Source organism: Dromaius novaehollandiae, unplaced genomic scaffold (genome assembly GCF_036370855.1).
Source record: "Dromaius novaehollandiae isolate bDroNov1 unplaced genomic scaffold, bDroNov1.hap1 HAP1_SCAFFOLD_62, whole genome shotgun sequence".
Classification (NCBI taxonomy): domain Eukaryota; kingdom Metazoa; phylum Chordata; class Aves; order Casuariiformes; family Dromaiidae; genus Dromaius; species Dromaius novaehollandiae.
In genome coordinates this window covers 110562-134223 of record NW_026991430.1, presented here as the reverse complement: position 1 = coordinate 134223, position 23662 = coordinate 110562, and positions in this window count along the sequence as shown.

Below are 23662 nucleotides of genomic sequence, written 5' to 3'. Positions count from 1 at the left end.
GCCGCGGGCGTCGGGCTGTGTCCTGCCCGCCGGGGCTGTCACTTCGTGGAGGCGGCGGGGCGGGGGGGCGGGGGGTTTGGACCTGGCGCCGCGCCGCGCCTGGTCTGCCGGAGCGTGGCTCTGACTCTGCCTTTTCCGTGTGTCGCCTGTAGGGCCCCAGTTCCTCCCCAGCGCGGGCCAGGGCATGCGCTCACCGCTGTGGACGCAGCCTGGAGGAGCGGGGCGGGGGGGTGGTGTCTGCGCGGGGGTCTGGATGTGTCCAGCAGCGGCACAGCAGCCTGATGCCTCCTCTCGTCTGGGACGCGGGTTCCTTTGCAGCTTTTCTGGGATGCGGGGCCCTTGGTGAGTTCCCTGCTGCCTTCTCTGGCGTTCTGTGCAAGCTCATAGATCCCTCCTCCTCCCCTCCGCCACCCTATCTGATGGGGTGGGAGACCAGTGGCTCCTCCCGCCGAGCTGACAGCCACGTGGGGCACCCCTATGTGCTCCCTACACATCTGGGATGGCACACCTGCCCTGAGGGCCCCGCAGAGTCCCACCCTTCCTGCAACCAGCCCCCCCAAAGCCATTAAACCACCCACAAATCCTGCCCCAACGCCCCTACAGGCCCCAAAACATCTCCGAGCCCTGCCTCAACGTTGTCACTGACTCCAGACCTTCCCCTGCACTCTCTCCAAAGCCCCAAACATTCCTAAAACTGCTCCCAGGCCCAGGCCCCGCAGCAGTGAGGCGTTCTAACAAAGATGGGGTGTGATCTGCGTCTCCGCCTTGACTCAGTCCCGCTTTAGAGAAATGGGAGTTTACAGTGCTTCCTGGTGAAGAGTGTTGGCGGGTGGATGCGCTGATGACAAAGAGATTTTTCTCTCTTTTCTTCTGAGCCGCCTCTCAGAAGCCTCTGTACGTACACGATGTGGCTGATCTGGGATAATCGTGCTGTGCACAATGCTTAAGGAGAACATTGCCATGAAATGGCGGGCTAAGGAATAGCCTAAAAAACCTAAAAGGCTCAGGAAAAGCCAAAGAGAACACCGTTGGGCTCTGGGAAGCCCCAGTGATGCTACAGAAAACAGCATGGCTTTTAGGCATCTCCTCAGAGCAGCAGCAATGTCTTGCTCCAGCCTATGGGACAATGGGGACTCTTAATTACCGCCTTGAATTACCACAAGTGTTGCGAAAGCAGAAGGGACTAGGGAGCACGCAGAGCAGGTTGTGGGCTATATGTCAAGTTTAAACAAGCAACAAGCCCCTCTGCAAATAGGAACAGGTTTAGCCCTAAGTAATAGATGAAGGTAGCTGTGAGCAATGTGAAGCGAAGCGGTTACGTCAGTCACCCCAAACGCCTCGGAAAAGCGTTCCAAACGCCCGATACCGTCACGGCCTTGGCAGTCTTTTTGGTTTGTTTGGCAGGGTAGCCCACCAAAGGGGGACCTCTCGAAGAGAAGCAGCAAGACCTGGGGATCCGGTCGTTCGTTTTGTTTGTCGCCTGTGAGGCTGGCATCCGAGCGTCAGAGGAATCTAGAAGCCATCTCAAAAAGGTAATAGGTTTGAAAGGGAGACGGGCAAATCGAGGGCTATCGTTCTTCCATGTAGTTAAAGACCGAGAGAGTTGTCAGTCAAGCGTGCGTCTACAAGGGTTTGAGAATAGTCACAGTAATACTGAAGTGGAATAAAAATAAGGTTTCACAGAAGATGGCGTTAGGTAGGTATTAGGCGACATGCCTGCCTGCCTAATAACCTAGCCCTAATTGCTGTGTGTAACGTTTCCAGACTGTTTACCCTGTAACATATGATGTAAAGTGCTGTATTAAGACCTTTCCTTTAAGGGAAAGAAGAAGGGGGGAAAAAAGCGGGGGGGGGGGGGGGGTGAAGACAGAAGGGTAAAGAGAGAAAGATCATGCATAAACCTAAGTGTTTCCCTGAAAGTAAAACGTGAGTTTATTACTTTTCTTACAGAGATGGAACCAAGGACAGCAAATGCTGATGAAGAGAAGAGACGGACAAGCGTTTTTGTGTGATTAATACCTAAGGGATGGGATGAAACGAGGAAGCCAAAATGCAGCGGACCCTCGATATCACCAGAAACTGCTACAGGAGGAGGCATTCTGGCACGGGTAACTAAGGTAACTATTGCTAATGACTGTTAGTAGTTATTTTGGCCTCCCAGAGGCAGCGCTGATGGCTAAGTAACCCGTTCCTACCCTGTGGCTGCTGTTACCTGCATCTGCTTTAGCTTTGCTTTGGCTGTTTCTCTTTTGCTTTGTTATTGTACACGCAGCAATGGAAAGGGAAAGATGTAATACTTACTTTTTTAGATTAATTGCCATGGCTGAAGTTGAAGAGACTAAAAAACGTGGGCAAGCTGAAGTAATAAAATCAAATGGAACCAAGTGAAAGCTGTCTCTGCCAGAAAGGCAAAGCCCCTTCCTCCTGGCGAGGAAGGATCGCCGTTAATAGCGATCCGAATAATAGATCGCCAACATATGACGGAAGGTCTGTACGCGTTAGAAAAAGTAGGCCATGTACATTCATTTCTGTGCGTGTGACTTGACGCGTCTGTGAAGCGTCATACTTTAAGAGCTGCGAGACAGCAAATTATTATCTTAGGGGAATGGTGGTCAAGGGAGCAGAGTTACCGTAGAGGAAGGGAGAGTTGGAGAGCGAGAGCACAAAGCGTCTGAAGTGTAAAATGAAAAGATCAATTGTTAAAGAATAGCGAACTGAAACTGTGTAGAGGTAGCCGCTTAGCACAACTTCTGTAAAACTTGCTTAGCATGAGTAGCTAAATTTGCTGAAGCCTTAGGCCACACTTAGATAAAATAATGAACTTTTACTTAGTCCAGTAAGAAAAGGGCCTCAGAGCTGGTTCAAGCTGGGAAGATAAGGAAGGTACAAGCAGTCTGCATTCCTGTGTCTCACACTCCGAAAGGGAGGATGTCAAGGCTTTGAAATAAGACCAGTGCAGGGCATTAGGACCTTGAGGGGCAAAGCCTTAGCTCACTGCTGGGGCAGTGTTAATTGTTATGATTTAGAATCACCTCCTCCTCAGGACCTTGAGACACAACAGTAAGACTCAAGAAAAACAGAGGTACAACCGTCATCAGAGACCGCAAAAAAAAAAAAAAAAAAAAGGAGAAAAACAGCTTACCTCAGAATGATGATGAGACCCAATGAGGAGCAGGAGACCCCAGACCAAAAAAATTACTACTGGTCTAACTACCGCGTGAGGGGTGGGAAATGTAAGTTGAAAAAACTATAATTGCCCAGGATTTGTTTATGTTAGGGTCCCTCTTCGGAGGCACCCAGCTTGAGCTGTAGTTACTGCACGCGCATCATTAAAATTTAATTCTTTAATTTGTTTTGATTTGGCTCTGAAATTTTTCTGCGGGAACCTAGGGTCGAACCCTGTTATAGTGGCCGACAAGCCTAATTTCCATAACATCAATTTCAGGAAGTCTCGATGGGTGCAACCCCCGGTTAGTTACCTGGCAATGGTATTTGGGGAAAGAGGAGGACAGTAGAGAGAAGAAAGGTTAAAGCCTCGTGGAATTAAGGCGCCCTCTCGTCGGTTACAACTTGGAGCAATTTTAGGAGGATTTAATTTCCTCCAGCAGCGTTAACATAGCTTTGCTGGTATTGGCAGACCACGGTGGAAATTACCGGGAGGGAGTCATGAACGGAGCTGGAACGAGGAGCGTGACGCCGCTTCCGCTGAACTGGGAGAAGCGGCCATAACGCCTCGTGCCCTCGGATTCCTGGGACGAGGCGAGCCTTTTTCAGTAACGCTTTCCACACCTGCTGACTCCCTGGGAGCACACCGTTAGAAAGCGGCGGTAAGGGAAAGTTGGGTGCCAGTAGCCCGATCCTTACGTCCCCTTTGGGGCCAGAACAAAAATTCTCCAGCTGTGAGAGACTGTTTAGCAGCGATCTGGGCTGTAACTGTCTTTGAGACTTTTACCCTTGATCACACAGAGGCAATGCAATCTCCTTAGTTCCCTCTAAAGTAGGAATGACGGGGAAATGAAGAGACAGCAGAGTATCGTCTATCCAAGTGGCACAGCGGGCGCTAACCTTAATGAGCGGGGGCGGGGGGGTTGCTGTGCAAGTGCTACAAGCAGTGGATCTTCTTGCGCGTGTCTGAATGGACGGAGGGGCAGGCACAGTTGTGCCAAAAATGCGGACGCAGAAGGTTTCTGAAAGATTAATCTCTAGCGGCTGCTTAGTCTAACTTACCTGTCACGGCAAGCCCGACTCATCATAGCTTCCAAACCCGGGGCTGGGGGAAGCGGTATTCGTGGCTCGCGTAGTCTCGTTTACCTTGCTCGTGTGCGTATTAGATCCGCTTTTGTGCTTACAGACAACTTTGGATTCTTACGCTTTTCTGCAGAGGTTTGATTTTTTTTTTCTTTTTTTTTTTTCTTCTTTCTTTGTTCTGTACTTTTGCAGGGCGATGGATTTTACTCTGCCTCCATCAACAGGCGCTGGCTGGCAAAGTCGTCGTGTCCCAGTGGAGACTCTTAGGCAGGACAGGAGGAGTTCGGATCCGCAGCCTGCCAGAAGAACGTTGCCCGGGAGGGGTTGTTTGAGCTCTAGGCGCTGGTGCGTACGGCTTGTTCTGTCAGATGCGAAGAGGGTTTTTTTTTTTCGGTTGCAGAAATTTTAGCTTGGCTTTACACCCTGTAGCGGTAGTATTTTTTTGTATTTATAGACTGTGTTAATCCTAGGTGTTCGGAACGTCGGGGAACGACTATATGCTGCCGCGAAGAGCTACAGGCTACTGCCGCCCTCAGGCCTTTGTAAGTTGTCACGTGTCGAGAGCGGCCGGGAGAATCCAAATGCCAGTGGAAAGGTTCTCCGCCTGGTCCTGATGAGGAGCCTTCGGCCGTAGGAAGGTTGGCTGCATCCCTACCGGACTTGTGAATAATAAGCCGCGATTCAGGGACTGGCAAAGGAGGGGGGGAATAGCGACCGGTAGCCCGGTCACTATGGCGTTGCTGTTGCTGGCAGGGCCACGAGGTCTGTGTGAAGCCTCACCTGCCTGTTTAGAGCTCTGTTTTGGTCTGTTTACCTGGAATAACCAGTGAGGCCTAAAACAGGAGTTTTCATGGCTAGATGGGTAAGCCGTGAGCCCACCTGTCTTTGCCTTGCTTTGCTGCTTAATGTCATAACGGCAACTTGGGACCGCAGAATAAAAACTGCTGCAGCGCTTCATGGAGGAGCTGCGTTTGCCCAGGTTAGGGAGCCATCATTAAAGCTTGGGGGGGGGGGGGGGGGGCGAGAGCTCTAAAACGAGCGTCTCCCAGTGACCTTGGTGGTTTGATTGATTTGCAGGATCCTGTTCTGAGGGCCGGCAGCTCGAAGAGGAGCAGCTCAGCCCGTTTTGTTGGTTTCGGTGATGCTGTTTTGAGGAAGCACGTAAGTACAGAAGGGGTCTGGGAGGGTTTTCAAACAAGATGGGAAAGAGTAAGGAAGATTTGAGGGTGTGGAAAAACTAGGTGCCACGGGTACTGAAGTTGTTAAGGGTGTTTGAGGTTAAGCGTCTGAAAGGGGCTAATGTGCACGGAACAGTAAAATACCATGACCGAACGCAGGGTTCCTCCCCGGCCTGGGCCTGTGCGCGCGCCCTTGCTCTTGCAGACGCCCTGGAGCCACAGGGAAACGGGCAAGCGGGCCCACGAGCGGGCTTTGGGCACAGCAGCGTGCAGCGAGCTCTGCGGGCTCGGCAGGTGAGTGGGGTCGGAGCGTGGCGAGGGCTGTTGCGGGCTGTCTGGATCTGGATCCATCCGGTTCCGCTCCCTGTCCCTCTGTCCAGCGCTCCATCCTTTCCTTTCTTTCCCCGTGGCTCTGTCCGGTGCCCCATCCCTTCGTTTAGCCACTCCTTCCTCTGCCCGGCTCCCCACCCCGCTTTTACTCTTTCCATCCTCTGTCTACTTCTCCATCCCTCTAACTGGCTCCCTATTGCTCTATCCGGCTCTTCATCGTCCTCTTCTTCTCCCTATCCCACTACCTGTCCGCTGTCCTTCTGTCCTGCTCCTCGTCCCTCTGCCGCTCTCTTCTGTCTCTCCATACTTCTCTTTGCCTTCCCAGCCCTCTGTCCACCCCTCCAGCCTTCTCTTTCTCTTTCCGTCCCTCTGTTCAGCTCCTCACCCATCCATTTGCCTCCCTCTCCCTCTTTTCCCCTGTTCTATCCCATCTCTCTATCTGAATTCCCCTCCCTCTTTTTCTCTCCCCACCTTTCTGGCCAGCTCTTCATCATTCCCATTCTCTTCCCATCGCTCTGACCGGCTCCCTGTCGTTCTCTTCCCATCCCCATTCCTCTGCCTGGTTCTCCCCCCTTCTCTTTTGCTTCCTGTCCCTCTGCCCACCTCTCCTTCCCTCCTCGCCCCTCTCTATTCTTCTGCCCACCTCCCCTTCCCTCTCTTTCTCTCTTCTGCTCCCTGGACCTCTGTGCAGCCCTCCCTCCATCTGTGTGGCCCTCTCTCCCTCTCTTTCTATTCCTTTGTCCAGCGCCCTGACCCTGGGGCCAGGTCTCTATCCTTCTCTTTCTTTCTCCATCCCTCTGCCACGCTCTCTACCCCTCTTTTCTTCTGTTCTGCCCCCTGTCCCCGTGTCCAGCTGGAGGTCTGTCATTGCTGTGTATTTGGGCTGGTGCGGCGGGTGCCGAGAGGCGGTTGGCGCTCAGCAGAGCTGGTGATTGGCAGCGCCCAGAGGGTGCCATCGATCGGCCTCGTTCGGGTCACGGACACCTCCGCGGTGACTCTGCCCGCGGAGGCGCGGGGCTGTGGGTGTGCAGCGGGGGAGCGCTAGTGAGCTAGAGATGCCATGGGGTGTGTAGTCGACAGCGAAGAGGCTCCCGGGAAAGGTGTCGCGGAGGCAGAGAGCAGCAGAGGCTCCGAGTCCTTGGGCGTTTGGACAGGCGCTCGCAGTAGGGCGATCTGGAGCTGCTGCTGCTGTCTGTCCTGCTCGTCAGCGCGGTCTGCAGTCACTGCCTCTTGTCTGCCTGCACACAGCCAGGGCTGCCGCGTGGTGCAGCTTGACTCGAGATCGTGACGCTGGCATCGAGCCCACTTTTCTGTCAGGTCTGCCTTTATGCAAACTGGTGTCTTCCCTATGTCTACAGCTCGACCCGTTGTTGATTTAGTGCTTCCTGAGGGGCCATGCTGTGCTGTCAACACCCCCGCCCCCCTCTCCACTGTCGCTTCCTGATGAAGGATGCTTTGAGCTTATCTTAGTAAGTGCAGTTGTTTACGTAGCTTCTGGCTCATTTCTTTCCTTGGAACTCCTTGCTCTTTGTTGTTCTGGTCCCTCCAAACAATTACTGCTTCTAGTATTATTAATGCTGGGCCGTAAACCTTCCAGAGCTTCCTTCTTTGAAGTCCAGGAATTCAAGGAGTTCCAGTATTGTTTGTACTTTAAGAGTAAAGGTCCTTCACAACTGATGTCTTAAGTATGCAACTGTCTTATCTGGGATTTTTGTTTTCGCAAGTTACTGTTTCTTTCAGGAGCCAGCTACAACAGTAACTTTGCTATAGTAGAGAAATGGGGTTACGTGTGTATGAGCAACAGCGCCAGAGTACACAGCAAAACCCATCAGCTCTGTCTCTCTGGAGTTTGGAGGTTTTGGAGGCCTTAGTTTTATCCTGCCTTGGCTGGACAGTGCTTTCTGAGAGTGTCTGTCAGAGGCGGAGTTTCCCTGCGGAGGACCATCTAGCGAAGGCTGGAGGTGGCTGGGTGCCTGAGTGAGCCTGCCTGTGCGTGAGAGCCGCTCTGACATCTTTGCGATGAAATGGAGCCAGAGAGGGTGACTGAAGCAGCACGGAGGGTCGGTCACGACTGTGGGAACAATCACGGGCCTTGGACTAGGGAGCAGTTCTAGCAGGAGGGCCGTGCGGTTGCCCAGCCTCTTGGTAACTGCTCTGGCCTCTTTGCAGGTGCCGAAGCCCAGTCGGGCAGTCGAAGGAGCCTCGTTGCAGCTGGGAGCTCTGTGGAGATGCGCGGCCGGCCGTGGAGGATGAGCTCTGACTTGCAGCATGGACGCAGCTAAGTCCTGGGCCACATTGTATGCGAGCGGGGCTGGGAGGTGCAAGGCGGTTGTCCCCTAGGTGTGGTCACTGGCGCCGCTGGCCGTGGCCGTTTGCCCACGGAGCTGAGAGGACCAAACATACTAATTGCCTGACCTGGAGATGAATTAGTGCTTGCAGGGTTTCAGATAGGTTCAGTGCAAGTGCAGCTTAGTGCAGTCCCGTGGAGTGACGCTTGCACATGCTCACATTTGAATGGTGGCTAAAACCAAGCCTCTAAACAGCAACTGTAACACAATTCTGGTGTGTGTCTTCCTGTTCTGCTGTACTTCTGAAGGAAGGGAAAACTTAAGCTGTGGGCAGAACTCCTTGGCTTCTCTTGACTTTTCATGCTCGTGGGTGCTTTGGTGCTTGTTGCTTAAAGTTGAGGGTTTGGAATTTTTCACTTAAGGTTTATTGTTTAGTTTGTTGTTGAGGGTCTCTCACTCTGGAGTTACAGTTTATTCCTTTCTTTTGTGGGGCTCAGTCTTTATCAGTCAGCGTTTACAGTTTGCTCATGTAGTGATCAGGGTGCAGGATTTAAAATCCAACCTCATCCATAAATTTTAAAGCCTCGGCAACCACTGGGGTTCCAAGACTTGCAGTTTGTCACTTAGCGTTCAGGGCTTATGACTTGCTGAGAAATGAGAAGGGCTAAATCCTTAGATAATAAGCTGTAAGCCCTGAAGCCTAAGCAGCAGGCTGCAAACCCTCCTTTGGGCTTTGTAACCTTCCCCTATACCCAGCATTCAGCTTTGCGTGCTGACCTGAGCTCTGGATTTGATATGGCGCAGGCCGATCACGCTGAGACTGGCAATGTGACAGGTGAGCTGAGAGCTGTGGAAGTGTCTTGCAGGGCTCTAGTCTGGGGTAGGGCAGAAGTGCAGACAGGCGAGATCAGGCATTTTCCTCTCATCTCTGAGATGAATCCTAGCCCTGAAGGAAAAAGCAGAGGAGTAGGCTGTCGGCTACTCGGACAGCTGCCACGTCAAGGGCAGCAGCAGGAGCTGACCCTTTCCGACGGATGGATGGACACTGGTGTGGTGATGACTCTTCAGGCATCACAGGTAAGGGGAAGCATGCTGACACTGAGCTCCATGGCAGACTCTCTTCCAGGTGTTGTTTCTGTGCAGTAAAACAATAAATAGTTGCCTTATTCTTTGCACTCATGTCTGTGGTTCCTGCTGTCGGTTTGCCTGAAGATCTGTCTGGGGCTGGGAGCTGGTCCCTGAGTCCCTTGTACTTTGGAGTCCCTGCGCTTCCCAGGGAGCCAGGTGCTGTTCCCAGAGCTGCGGGGAATTTCCCTTGCGTTGCCTGGACCCCTGGGGCTCTTGGGGGTGTTTCCCATCATCGTGGGGGCAGCCAGAGCCCCTGCAGGGCTGCCTGAGGTCCCCAGACTGCTTCTGGATTTGCTTTCAGCACTCCACAGTGTCCCTTGTGTGTCTGGGGCCAGGGCCTATGTGCCTGGAGCTGGGAGATAATTTCTGGGGGGGATGGAGGAAGCCTGCAGGCACCATCCTGTCAGCTGCATTGAACCCTGTGACATGCCTTATGACCCCTCTGGTGTGCACCAAGGCCCTTCATTTGTATTTTGGTTTGTCCCAGAGCCCTGCATTTGCCCTCTGATGCCCTCAGGACCCCTCAATTCACATTTTGGGTTGCCCCTGAGCCCTCTGCGTGCCTTTCAGGCTGCCCCGGGGCCCCCTGTGTGTTTTGCAGCATGGCGCAGAGATCTCTGTTTAGCTTTTTCTCCTGCCCTGGAGTTTTCTGGGTGCTTCTCGGTATGCCCCAGGGCCCTCCTTTTGGTGCCCCCAGAGTCACTCTGCTCTGTCATTGCTTTTTTGCCTTTTTTTTTTTTTTTTTTTTGACTTATGTTGCACCCAGAGCTCTCGATTTGTTCTCTTGTCCTCTGCATACTCCCCTTTCCTCTCTCTACACCCCAGGGCTCTCCCTTCAGCTTTCAGGAAGCTGCTGGCAGGAGAGTGGGGGTGCCTCTGCTGCCCTGGCAGCCCCAGCTGTCCCTGAAGGGGCTGATGGCCAGGCCCCCTGCCCAGTTCCTGCAGGACCACAGCTGCGGGCCCTGGGGCTGGGATGAATGCCAGGGGGAGCTGGGTGGCAGGACGAGCCCCAGGTGGGGCTGAGGGCAAGGGCGGGCATGTGCTGGGGCTGCAGCCGCGTTTGGGGGAAGCTTGCATTGAGGCCGGACCTGGACAATGGAGCTGCCGCGGAGCACCGCCCACTGGGACCGGCCCGGCGGCCGCCCCGCAGAGGAGGTGAGCGGGGCCGGGGGAGGCGCGCTGCAGGCTGCGGGTCCCACATGTGCCGGGGGTCCCGGTGGCTGGGAGCGTCCCGGGCAGCGCAGCGCAACCGGGGCCAGGGATAGCAGTGGGGGCCGAGGACGTGGTGGGGAAGAGGGGTGCCCTGGGGCCACGGAGGCGGGGGGAGGAAGGGGGTGCGCCGGGGCTGTCGTGCAGTTTATTGCGCGGTCGGAGGAGCGCGAAGGGGGGGGTCTCCTGTGTCAGCTCGGGAGCGTGTCGGGGAGCGGGGGGGAGGAGGGATCGCAGCGGAAGCCCCAGGGAGGGTCGCGGGGGGTCGGGGGCAGTGTCGCAGCTGAGCCGGGGCCGGTCGCGGGGGTGGCGGGGGAGCCCCGGGCCGGTGCTGGGGATCGCGGGGCCGCGCTCGGGGCTCTGCGGCGGTTTCCGGGGGGAAGGGGAACGGGGGCGGGACGGAACGGAATCTCCACGGAGTCAAACCTCACCGAGCGCTGCGGCCCCCAGCATGCCGGGAGCAGCAGTCTTCCGGCACTGGGCTTCCGGGCGGCCATGTTGTTTTGTGCGGCATGCCGGGAGCGGTAGTCTTCCGGCACTGGGCTTCCGGGCGGCCATGTTGGTTTGCGCGGCATGCCGGGAGTGGTAGTCTTCTCAGACTGGGCTTCTGGGCAGCCATGTTGTGCCTCTCGAGGTGGGCGGGGGGGGGGGCAGGTCTCTGCCAGCGGGGTTCCCACCAGCCAGCCGTGTTTTGCTCTGTGGCAGGCCAGGAGCTGTAGTTCCAGGTGCCGGTGCCTTCTCAGCCCTGCAGCAGTGGCCCGCTGGGTCTGTTCCTTACTGGACATGTGCCGCTCGCGCAAGAGTCCCCGTAGGTCACTGGACACAGTGGAATTTCCCTGTTTTTTCCTGGTACAGGGCAGGAAGCGTTTTCCATCTCTGGTGTGACCAGGCAGGCTTGTCCCCAGGGGCTGGGGCTGTCCCTCTTGGAAATGAGCAGGGCTGGGAGAGTAGGAGGGGTGCTGTGGGCTCCTGGGAGTTGTAGCTTTGCTCAGGATTGGGGCCAGTTATGCAGCAGCTGAGGAGTGGCGGTGCTGGGAGGGCGCAGTGCAGAGCTGTCCTGCTGTGCAGCACAAGGGAAAGTCCTCAAGGAAATGTGAACAGCACCGTTTCTGTCCAAGGACCCTAACACAGCCTGAGACACCCTGGAACAGCCACCCCACAGCAGCACCAGGGACACCATGTCACTGCCTCCCGAGGGCACTGCGTTCAGCTACCTTTAACTGTGTGGAAAGAGCCTGCAGGAAGGAGCCCTGGCCACAGGTACAGAGAATCCCCAGTTGCCCCTAAGCATCTGGAACTATATGCATTTTCTTTACAAAGATGCCATCTCTTTGATGCCTTGCTGCTTCTTCTGTGTTGCTCGGTGCCCAAGTCTACTATGTTCAGATCCACTTTTCTTGCTGCCCTCTGCTCTGTCTGAGCTGCTCGCCAGATCAAAAGGCGTGTGCACCTAAGAACTAGGCCAGGGTGTCCCTGCTGCCTGCTGTAGGACAAACAGGAGGGCAAATCGGGACAGGACATGAAAGTACATGTGGATGAGAAACAGCTGCTTTAGAGATCTAAGACGCAGGGGCAACTGAGAGGAGTGAAAGGAGCAGGGGAAAATGGTGATGAGGAAGGTGTGCTGTTAGAGGCAGTACAGTGCAGGAGAGAGGGGAAAACTTGCTCCTATGATGAAATAAAAACTGACCTTAAGAGAGATTTGCTTTTTGCTCTTCAGGTTATGAATAGGCATGACTTCCTGAGAACTGTTCTGAGCATGCGGTGTTGCAGGTCACGACTGCCTGGGCAGCGATCCCCAACTTGTCTGCCGAGACTACGTGACAGCTGACAGCTGCCTGTGCAATGAAAGCAAAGGCCAACTTCTCAGAGGGAAGAGGCAGGCTCCAAGCAGGAGGATTATGGCAGGTGAGTTAATGCCCCAGAACCTTCAGTTTTTCTCCTTGTCCCCCCAGGACTCACCCACTTGCTCACTAGTTCTCTCAGGTCCAATCTATTTGCCTTTAGGTGTGCTCCAAGGCACTCTTTGTTCTCTTCTCCCTTCTGAAGTCTGTCTCTTTCTAGTTCCTACAAGATTACTCTGACATTTGGTGTTTGTGGGCCCTTTGGTAGCATCCAGACTCCTATGTTTGTCCTCTTGTCCTATTAAGTCCCCTCTCTTTTCCCTCTAGTCCCCTCAAAACCTCTCTGTTCGCCATTGGTGCATCCCAGAGCCTTTGCTTTTCCCTCTAGTCCTCTTGGGATGCCTCTGTTTGCCCTCTAAGCCCCTTAGGATCCATCTCACTGCCCTTTAGCCCCATCAGAACCCCTCTGATTGCCACACACACCCTTCAGGACACCTGGGTTTGCCTTGGGAGTACCTTGTGCTCCAGCACCCCCTAAATGCTCTCAAGTCCCACCACAGCTCCCGCTTGGGAGTTCTCCATTTCTCTCACATCCCTTTGTCCTCTTTGTTTGCTTCTTAGTGCATACCGTATCCCTCCATTTCCTTTCGGTGTGCCTCACACCCTCTCAGTTACCCTCTACTCCCTTCAGAACCCCTGCATTTGTTTTCCTAAACTCCCCAGAACCCTGTGTTCTATTGCGCTCCAGGGCTCTGTTTGCACCCTAGTCCCATCAGCACCCATCCTTTTCCATTTTGGTGTGCCCCAGTGCCCATTGTGTGCTATCTGTTCCCCTCAGGACTCCCACATTTGCCCTCTAATCCCCACAGAATGCTTCCTTTGGCCTGTGGGCTCCCTAACAACCCCTCTCCCCACCCTGTGAGCCTTCGGTGTGCACCAGAGACAACCTTCTGATGTGCCATCCTACAACCCAATGTGTGCCCTCTAATCTTTTCGAGGCTCTTCCATTTTGCAATCTAGTTAACTTAAAACTGATCCCAAAGTCTTCATTGTGACCTAGAGGCCTCTGTTTGATGTCTAGTCCCCTTAGGACTGCTCGAGTCCTCTCAGAAGCCCTCCATTCGACTTCATTGTGCACCAGAGGCTCAATTGGGCATGTAGAGTCCTTAGGACCCCTCTAGTACCCTCAGAACCCCTCCTGAGGCCTTTGTAGTGCTCCCAGAGCCCTTTTTTGGTCCACCGGCTCTCGTAGGACTTCTCTAATTCCTTCAATATCCCTCTTTTGGCCTTCATTGTGCAGGAGCCCTCCGTTGTCCTTCTAGCTCTCCAAGCACCTCTCTAGTCCCACCAGGACCCCTCCTTTTGCCTTCGTTGTTCCATATAGCATTTTTTTTCTTCCTTCTAGTCCCTTTACAACCCCCCGGTCTACTCTAGGTGCCTCTTTTGGCCAAAATTGTGCCCTGCAGCCCTCTTTTGGCCCTCTAGAACCAAGAGGACCCCTCTAGTCACCTCTGAATCCCTCTGGAGGCCTTTGTTGTGCCCCAGGGCTGTCTTCTGGCTCTCCTGACGACCCCTTTGGATCCCTCAAATTCCACCTAAGAACCTTTCTGGAGGCTGTCCTTGTTCCCCAGAGTCTTTTTTGGCCTTGTAGACCTGTTAGCACCCCTCCAGTGCACTCTCAAACACTCTCTTGGCCAAAATTGGGCCCCAGAGCTCTTTGGGCTCTCCAGACCCTAGCGAATCTCTCTCGTCCTCTCAGACCACCTCCTGAGCTCATCCCTGCTCCCCAGTTGATATTTTTTCAGCCAGGTAGACCACTTAGGACTCCTCTAGTGCACTTTGGACTACTCTTTCAGTCTCCCTTCTGTCCCAGAGCTGTCTTCTGGCCCTCCGGCCCCTTTAGCACCCCGCTAGTCCCTTCAGAATCCCTCCAGAGGCCTTTGTGGTGCTCCAGAGCCCTCATTTGGCCCTCCAGCCTTCTCAGCAGCCCTCTCGTCTGCTCTGCACTCCTTTTTTTGGCCAAAATGGGGCCCCAGAGGCTTTTTCTTTGTTCATTGGTTCCCTCAGGAAACCCCTAGTGTGCTCTCGACCCCTCTTTTGGCCAAGATTGGGACCGGAGTCTTCTGTGGGCACTCTAGACCCCTGAGGACCCCTCTAGTGTACTCTGGACCACTCTTTTGGCCACAATTGGGCCCCAGAGCTGTCTTCTGGCCCTCCAGCCCCCTTAGGGAACATCTAGTCTCCTCAGAACTCTTCCAGTTTTCTTCCTGGTTCACCAGAGTCATTTTTTGGCCATGTAGACCCTTTAGCAGCCCTCTAAGTGTGCTGTGGACTACTCTTTCAGCCTTTTTTATGCCCCAGAGCTGTGTTTTGGATGTCTAGACCCCTTTAGGACCCTGGTAGAGCCCTCAGAGTCCCTCCGGAGCCCTTCTTCATGCCCTGGAGCCCTCTTTTGGCCCTTTAGCAGCCCTCTATTCTGCTTTGGCTTCATTTTTTGACCTTTTATTTCCCCCCCACAGACCACTCCTGGCCCTCTAGAACCCTTAGCACCCTTCTAGAGGCCTTTGCCATGCTCCAAAGCTGTCTTTTGGGTCTCAAGTTCCCTTAGGACCCCTCTAGTGTGCTCAGAACCCCTCTGGAGGCCTTTGTGTCCCGGAGCCCTCTTTTGGCCATCCACATCCCATAGGAGCCCTCCTGTCCACTCAGAGCACCTCCTGAGGTCGGTCATGTTACCCAGTTTTGATTTTTTTTTTTCCCCTGTGCCATTTAGTCCCCTTAGGAGCCCTCTAGTCTGCTCAGAACCTCTCCTGGGGTGCTTGTTGTGCCCCAGAGCTGTCCTCTGGCTCCACAGCCCCCTTTGGAACCCTCTAGTCTCCTCAGAAGCCCTCCAGATTTCTTCCTTGTTCCCCAAAGTCATTCCTTGGCCATGCAGGCCCCTCAGCACCCCTCTAGTGCACTCTGGACCACTCTTTGGGCTTTCCTTGTTCCCTAGAGCTGTCTTTTGGCTCTCTAGCTCCTTTAGAACTTCTGCAGTGTTCTCAGAACTCTTCCTGAGCCCTGTCTTATGCCCTGGAGTGCTCTGTTCATCGTTCAGCTGCCTGAGTACCCCTCTTTTCCTCTGAACCCCTTCAGAGGCTTTGCTTGTTCTCTTCTGGCTTCTTTTAGTTGCTCTCTAGTCTCCGTAAGAGATGTCTAATCTGCTCTGGGTTCCTCTTTAGAGCTTTGTTGTGCTGCATAGACCTCTGCTGGTCCTGTAGAGCCCTGAGGAACCCCTTTATTTCACTCTGGACTACTCTGTCAGCCTTCCTTGTTGTGCCCCCAGAGCCCTGCGTAGGTTCTCCAGCCCTCTTAGCATCCCTCTTCCCTCCTTGTGCCAGTCCTCCACTTAGAAATACAGAGCTAGTACTCCCCTGGGGAACTACCCATTCCACCTACTGACCCCTTTTTCTGAGCACTCTAGGTACTATACAGGAAGTACCCCTCTTCAGAAGTACTCACATTACAGAAGCAGCCTTGTTCCAGGAGTTTATTTTGATATCTTGGTTTGCCCTAGAGGAAATGCTGTCCTGCTACAACAGCTGTATTATATGCAGGTCTGAACCAATTAGAGCACTGTGGTGTAGTGTTCCCTTAACAGGTTATGTTGAATCTTGTAGCTTTCTTTCTAAGCATAAGCAGAACTGATTTTTAGTTTTTAGTGCAAAGGCTAGTGCTAGTTTGGGTAAAAAAGCTTAATAACATACCTCCTGATATTATGGGTTCAGTATATAAGGTTTCAGTAATAAAGAAGATGGTCTGTTTTATCAAAGAGGTCCGTCTGTCCTTTCTGTGCTCTCCCATCCAGATACTGAGTGGAAGCAAAAGGCTTGCTTCTGCTTAGCCCTATGTATTTATGGCTGCCAGTGGTTTGCCCCTCCCCTTCCAAGGGCTTGTGGGTAGGGCAGTGGGTGAGGCTAGGGTTACATAAACCCAGGGTGTTCACACAGTCTCTGCTTTCTTTGGGGGTAGTGCTCTGGAACTGCCTTGGGAAATAACAGCATTTGTGGAAGTGAAACTATCCAGAAAGACTTATTGCTGCATTTAGAGAAGCAAGGGCCATTCCTTAATGTTAGAGCAATGAGATGGCTGAAGGTGGAGTTGTGAGCATGCCAGAAAATTGCTTATAGCAGGCAGTTTTGGTTTTGTGTTGGTATCTTGGTGTGGGGTGTTCAGGGGTGGATGAGGGTTTCTGAGTGTGCAGTTGTATCCTCTGTTAATTGTCAGTATTGTTTTCTGGTGTTTGTGTGTTTACTGTGGAAGGGGCCTAACTTCCTCACTGGGCTCTTTGAACATGCTGATGCTTGAGGCATTGCTTGTGCCTCTGCTGGACTGCAGACAAGAGAAGAGAGCAGGGGTCCTGGGAAAACATTTCCTTCTACACTTACACCCTAGGTGGTGGTTGTGTGTTTTATCTCCAGTAAGGTGGATCTGTGTGAGGTATTGCTCTCATCAGCTAGTCTGGTTTCTGGCTCGCTGGATGTTTTGCTGCTCCTCAGAAATACTGTCAGCCCTGTTCAGGGAGAAACTGTGTGGGGTTTTTCTGTAGTATGCAGACTTGTAGAAGAGTCCAGATTTTGTATGAAGAGGGAAGGAAGCCTCCTCCCTTCCTGTAACTGCAGTAGGATGAGAAAGGAAGTCACCTCGTCGGAAAGCAAGGTGGACTGTGAGTAAGCCCATGTGCCTGAAGAGCTCAAAAACCAACCTCCCCTCAGCTAATGAACTCACCTCTCTTCTTGCCTAAGCCTCAGTGCTGAGAGAGAAGAAACGGTTGTACTTCTCGGAACCACCAGGAACCAATTTGCAGTCTTGCCTGGCAGCTCCTTTCTTATATCCATGCCTGTGAACCTAGTGCCACCTGCCCTTCTGTGGCTCTGCTTCTGACCCCTACCCTGGCTTCTGGGGCTGCCTACTTTGCTTCTTCAGGTACTATGTCGGCCCTTTGCAGGCATGGCTGAGGATTTCAGGTGAGGTAGAATGGGTGATCAGAATGGTGTTTCAGTTGTTGTAGGGCTGGTCAGCGCTACCTGGCAGCATAGTAACTTTGTCTTGGTTTTCCAGGTGCCATGGGTGTCCCCACAGCAATGATGTTGGAGTCTGGAGTTGGTGCGGCACAGGTGAGCACAACATCAGTGGCGCTTTGGTGGAGGGTGCTCTTCAGCTGGAGCTGGCTGGCATGGGGGTGATCTCCCGTGCTCTGGTTTGGCAGGCAATGAAGGCGAATGTGGTGACCGAAGGAAGATCAGGGAGGATGTGGCTGCCATTGAGGATGCCTCTTGAGGACCAATGGTGTGACGCACAGCACTGCAAAAGCTAAGGTGAGGAGCAAAGTGTCGATGTGTCTTGGGTGTGTGTGCTGACATACAGTGTAGTATGGAGAACTCTTCTGGATGAGTGCAGTGTGTGAGGCAGAGGCAGTGGGGTGTGCATGGCAGAAAGTGAGGGTGTGGTAGGCAGAGCAGCTCCAGCCTGTGTCTGTGTTGTTGAGTAGTTTATGGGGTGTGTGTTGTAGCTGTGGTATCTTTTGCTCAGGTCTTGATGTCGCTCTTGTTTGCGCTCAAGGAGCGTGGCCCATGCTCTGCAGCGCTAGCGCGGCAGGCATCCATTGTCTTTTGCCTGGCCTGACTCATCAGCATTGTGCTAATGGATAGCACCTTGTTCTGTGCAGGCAGCTAAAAGGGGTGGCGTGTCACTCTGGTTTTGCATCGTGGCCATTTGCAGCCATCATTGAGGCCTCCTTGGCCGTTCCTCTTCTGAGGCCGCTCTTGTTTTGCACCTTCCTGGCATCCTTTCAGGATTTTCTTCCCTGCATCGTCAGAGCCTCAGGTCTTCCTTGCTGGCTTCTTCTGCATCACTCTTCCCAGCTTTGCTGGCCCCTTTCCATCACAGGCAGTAGCGTCTGACTCTTCCGTGGGCTCATCCGGAGCATCAGAGCTGTGTGGTTGTGGCATTGTAGGGCTTTTTGGCTGGCAGCATCTTATGCATGGGAATAGTTTTTTGCATAGGGCTTTCCTTCATGTTTGTGTCTGTGTGTCTGTTCGGGGCTGGAGCTGCCTTGCCTGTGGGTGTTAGGAATGATAGTGCGTGGAGTGTGGCAGTGATGGGCTGGGACAGTGATTGGTCAGCATCTGTGTGTTCCATTTTACATTGCTTTTTTGCAGATGCGGATTAGTGTTTGGATCTCTTGAGGGAGATGGAGGAAGGAAGGGGAATGCCGTAAGAAGGTGAGCTAGAGATTCCTTGTTGGAAGGAGTGTTGTGGTCAGTGGTTCCCTGGTTAATTTTTGCTTTGTGCTTGTAGGTGTGGAGCCTTGTGGAGAGCAAGTTGCTTGCGTCCGGGAGGAGCAGGGCAAGGTGAGTGTTGGTCTGAGAGAGGACGCAGAGCCCAGTGTAGGGCTGTTGTCTCGTTGGCGCTGTTCTGGTTTTACAGGTGCCTGGTGGGCCTTGGCGTGGCGGCCAATGGCCCAGCAGTCAAGATGGGTGAGCAGAGCAGGCAAAGGTGTTGTAGTGAGGTACTGTTGTGGTGGGGTGTGGTTTTGGCATCACCTCAAGGTGTGGTTGTCTCAGGTTTTGCAGGAAGTTGTGAAGAGGAGAAGTAGAGTGCTGAGAAGAGCCCGAGCAGGTAAGAGGGGGAGCTTGTTGGGTCAGAATCTGATGGCGTGGTAGGGTGATGCCGGGTTGCCTCTTGGTGATGTCTTTTGCTGTGCTTTTTCAGGTATGGTGTGGGCCTTTCCCAAGCGTGGCTGAGGATTTCAGGTGAGCGGATTGGTGTTGGGCATTGTAGGGCTGGTGAGCGCTGCCTGCCAGAAGAGTGGCTTCATTATTTTGTTTTTTCCAGGTGCCATGGGCTTCCCCCCAGCCAGGATGCTGGTGTTTGGAATTGGCGCAGTTCAGGTGAGCGGAGCACCCATGGTGCTTTGGTGGAGAGTGCTCTTGCAGGTGAGGCTGGAGCCAACTGGCACGGGGGTGACTACTTGTGCTCTGGTGTGGCAGGTGAAGGCAAATGTGGCAAGCAAAGGAAGATCGGAGAGGATGGGTCTGCCATTGAGGATGGCTCTTGAGGACCGATGGTGATGCAGAGCACCGGAAGAGCTAAGTTGATGGGCAAAGGGTGTTGGGGTGTCTTGACTGTGTGTGTGTGTGCGTGTGCGTGCGCGCGCAGGTGTGTGCTGACGTTCAGTGTAGAGTGGAGGGTGGTTCGGGATGTGTGTGTGCATGAGGCAGTGGGGTGTGCATGGCAGAAAGTGAGGATGTGCTAGGCAGAGCGGCTCCAGCCTGTGTCTGTGTTGTTGTGCAGTCTGTGGTGTGTGTTGTAGCTGTACTCTCTTTTGCTCAGGTCTTGATGTTGCTCTTGCTCGTTGTGCTCAAGGAGCACAGCCCGTGCTCTGCAGCACTAGCATGGCAGGCATCCACTGTCTTTTTGCCTGGCCTGACTCGTCAGCATTGCTCCAATGGATTGTGTCTTGTTCTGTGCAGGCAGCTAAAAGGGGGTGGTCTGTTGCTCTGACTCCACATCGTGGCCGTTTGCAGTCAGTCATCTTTGCAGCCATCATCGAGGCCTCACTGGCCACACCTCTTCTGAGCCCGCTCTTGTTGTGTGTCTTCCTGGCGCCCTTTCAGGGTTTTCTCCCCAGTGTTGTCACAGCCTCAGGTCTTTCTTGCTGGCCTCTTCTGCATTGCTTTTCCCAGCTTTGCTGGCCCTTTTCCGTCACGGGTCGTGGCATCTGACTCTTTCATGGGCTCGTCCAGGGCATCAGAGCTGCACGGTTGTGGCGTCATAGGTCTTTCTGGCTGGCAGTGTCTTCTGTGCTGCCATTTTTTGTGTGTGTTTGGGGGGGGGGGGGGGAGGAAGTTGGGGGGTGTGTAGTAATGGCAGTCACCAGAGCAGAATAATGTATCTATGAAACTTCTTGGGGGGGTTTCAGTAAGAAGTAAAAGTATTCTTTTCTTTAAACTCTTTTTTGATTGAGTGGCCGTTTGGGGGGATTCTTATTTAAGCCAGTACAGTGTTACCTTTAAAAAAGGATGGAAGGAGATGGTTCTGTTAGTAGGGGTGATGAATGGCTGGGGTGGGAGTGAGTGGGCAGTTGTTTGGTTGTTGGGTGGGGTTGTTAGTGTGTCTAACCTTGTATGCATGTTCTTTTCTTTTTTCAGGTTCTAGTTAGAATTTCTTAGATTTTTTTTTAAAAAAAACAAACCAGACAAAAAACCAAAAAGACCCAACCAACCAAACAAAAGACCCACACAGCTGGGGTTCTGCTCCCAGCTGGGTTTCTTTTCCCCCCTGAGTCCCCAATGCTCTGCGAGGTGGTGATCAATCATTGCCTGCGTGGGTGTGGAGCTTCGGCTCAGAGCTGGGTGTTTTCTAGGCAGGGCGGTTTTTGGAGGCGCTTGGTCACCCTGTTACTGGGAGCTGTCCAAAAACCTGGAGGTGCACTTGCCTGTTTCTGCAGGAATGTAGAGTATGTGCTGGCTGATGTATTGGTGAGATTAGAGATGGATGCTGAAGAGTATGTGCAGGTGATGTAGAGTGTGGGCTTGTTTGTTACGTTTTGTGTGTTGTGAGGATAGAAGCCCAAGAGTTGCTGATGATGCAACGACGAGTGTTCTGCTCTGCTCTCTGCTCTGTGCGCTGTGGTCTGTAATCTCTGTGGTCTGCACTTTGTGCTTTGCTCTTTCTGCTCTCCGCTGTGCTCTTTGCTTTTCTTCTTTGCTCTTTAATCTGTGCTTTGCTCTCTGTTTTCTTCTGTCTTCTTTTTCTCTAGCATACCAGCTGGGAGTAAATAATTATTACTCTACAATTAAAATAAAAAAAATTATTTACTCCCAGATAGTATCCTACTCTTGCTAATGAATTCATTAAATATGCAAATTAAGCCTTCCCATACTTATTTCTTTTTAGACACATATACAAATAATAAAATGTGTATGCACTGTATATATACATACATACAGTCATACACATATACACCTTAGGCTTAGAGAGCTACCCTTAGCAGGTTACATAGCCAGTTTAGGGGTGACAGGGCAAGGAGTAAGGGTGACTACAAGTTCAAGGTAGCAGGTCAGAGGTTGGGGTTACGCTCAGAGCCATCAAGGCAGAGTGGGAGGGTTAGGGTTAGAGCCATTTAGGGTTGGGGTTGGGTTTGGGGTTAGGGTTGGGATTAAGAGTTGTTAGGGGTTGGAGTTAGGGTTTTAGGGTTAGGGGGTTTAGAGGGTTGGAGTCAGGGCCATTAAGGGTTTAGGGTTAGAGGGTTAGGGTCTGCCATTTAGGGTTGTGGTTAGGGCTGGTTGGGCTTAGGTTAGGGCCAGTTGGGGGAGGGGGATTGGGGTGGGGTTGGGGGTTAGTTAGTAGGCAAAAAATGTAGTGGTAACTGCAATACAGAAAGAAGCACTAGTGTTTCAGAGTGCTGTTGTTGCCTTTTAAATAAGCTATCTCATCTTTCTGGGCTTTCTTATCTGACCTGAAAAATAGGAACAGTACTCCCTTGTATCACAGGTCATTTCAATGTGTAATTAAAGAAGTCTAGTCAGAAGCTATGATGAAAATGCCCCATACTTGTGACTACTGAGAAAATAAATTGTGTGTTGCCAGTTTCCCATTACTTCTAGGGGTTGAATCAGTTTCTTGTTGGGAGATAACACGAGTGTGCTACCAGCATGCCTGAGAGGAATCACTATGAGGCCATTGAGGATTATCCTCTCTGGACTAACAAAGCCAAGAGGTGAAGGTGACTTGCTTTTTTTTAAGCACATTAATAGGGAATCTTGGAATGATCACGCAGATCAAGGTTGATCCCCCGGCTTCATACACAGCGTACCTTTTCCTCGGTAGCTTGGCTTTTGTGGCTTTCTGTTACTGCTCAGCTATCTCCCCAAGGTTGCTGGTGAACTCTTCAGCAGTGAGGAGAGCCATTTCAATCAGTGCCTGTGTGGCACAGCTATTCACTTTTCTCCTCGGGGCTCGTGCTAAGTGTCTCCTGCTGGCAGTAATGGCATATGACTGCGTGTGGCTGTCTGTAACCTTCTACTTTATGCAACTGTCATGTCCTCAAAAGCCTATACACAGATGGTAATCATCTCCTATTTCATTGGCTTTGTCCATGCACTTGCACAAACTATCTCCACCTTCACACCCTCTTTCTGTGACTCCAGTGTTGTCAGTCATTACTTCAGTGACTTTCCCCCTATGATCCAGCTTTCATGCTCTGACACCTATAGCAACGAGATGGTACTTCATATTTTTGGTACATTTCATGGCATCTTCGCATCTCTGGCAATTCTAATCTCCTGTATCTATCTCATCTCCACCATCTTGAGGATCCACTCCTCCAAGGGCAGATGCAAAGCCTTCTCCACCTGTGCTTCCCATCTGAGAGCTGTCTTGTTGTTTTATGGGACTACCGTTTTTATGTATGTTAGGCCAATGTCCAGCTACTCATTGGACTGAGATAAATGGGCCTCTCTGATCTATTCAGTGGAGACTGCGGTGCTGAATCCTATAATCTACAGCCTAAGGAATAAGGAGGTGAAGGATGCTCTGAGGAGAGTTTTAGGTCATAGTAGAGAAAATTCAGAAGAATTGTTAGAAAGAGAACTTTGGGGAAAATTTATCAAAAGCTTGATACGAAGAGTAGGACTTCCAAGGAAGACTTGATCAGCTTCTAAGGGTGAGATTTGGAAAGGTACTTAACTGTTAGAAGTGATTTTAGGTAGACTTTTAACTGGTTGTATCTTCAATTTTTATCTTGAAAGATTGTGTTCCTCTGCTACTGAAACCTGGAGGAATCCTTGCTTTCAACTTCCAAGTTCCAAGCACAAACAGGACTCCTGGCTGAGGAGCGTGTGGCACAGCATTTCAGTTCTCTGTTCTATTAGGAACGTTCGCCCTTATAGGAAAACCACCAGTCCATGGAGACGAGAAAAAGCTTTCAAAGATATTCAAGAGGTGAAAAGAAATGTGATTTGAATTTTATGGCCATTTCTGCTACGTCTTCAGTAAATGAAAGGAGTAGCCTCTTCCAGTGTAACACGAAGAACCTGAAGTTCTGGAAAGGAAGTCTTAGAGAACGGACACCAGTGTTTTCACCCCCCCCCCCCCCCCAAACACTAGGGAAAGTAACTCTCCCTCTTCTGTCAAATCTCTCTCTTCCGTCAGTCATGACTGCCACCTTTTTTCCTATTCTGCCTGGAAACATGAAAAAATCACAGAAATTCAAGAAAGGTTTACTTCTAATTTTGCTACTATTGTAAAGTAACAGGAACTTATTCCTGCTTTTCACCTCTACGTATCATCAGTTAACTTGAGGCAACTGAGTGAACTGGTAGTTATTTTAAGGACATTGGACATAATTTGAAATTTAATCAAGCTGAAGTGTTCTTTCACTCCAAAAAAAGAATAC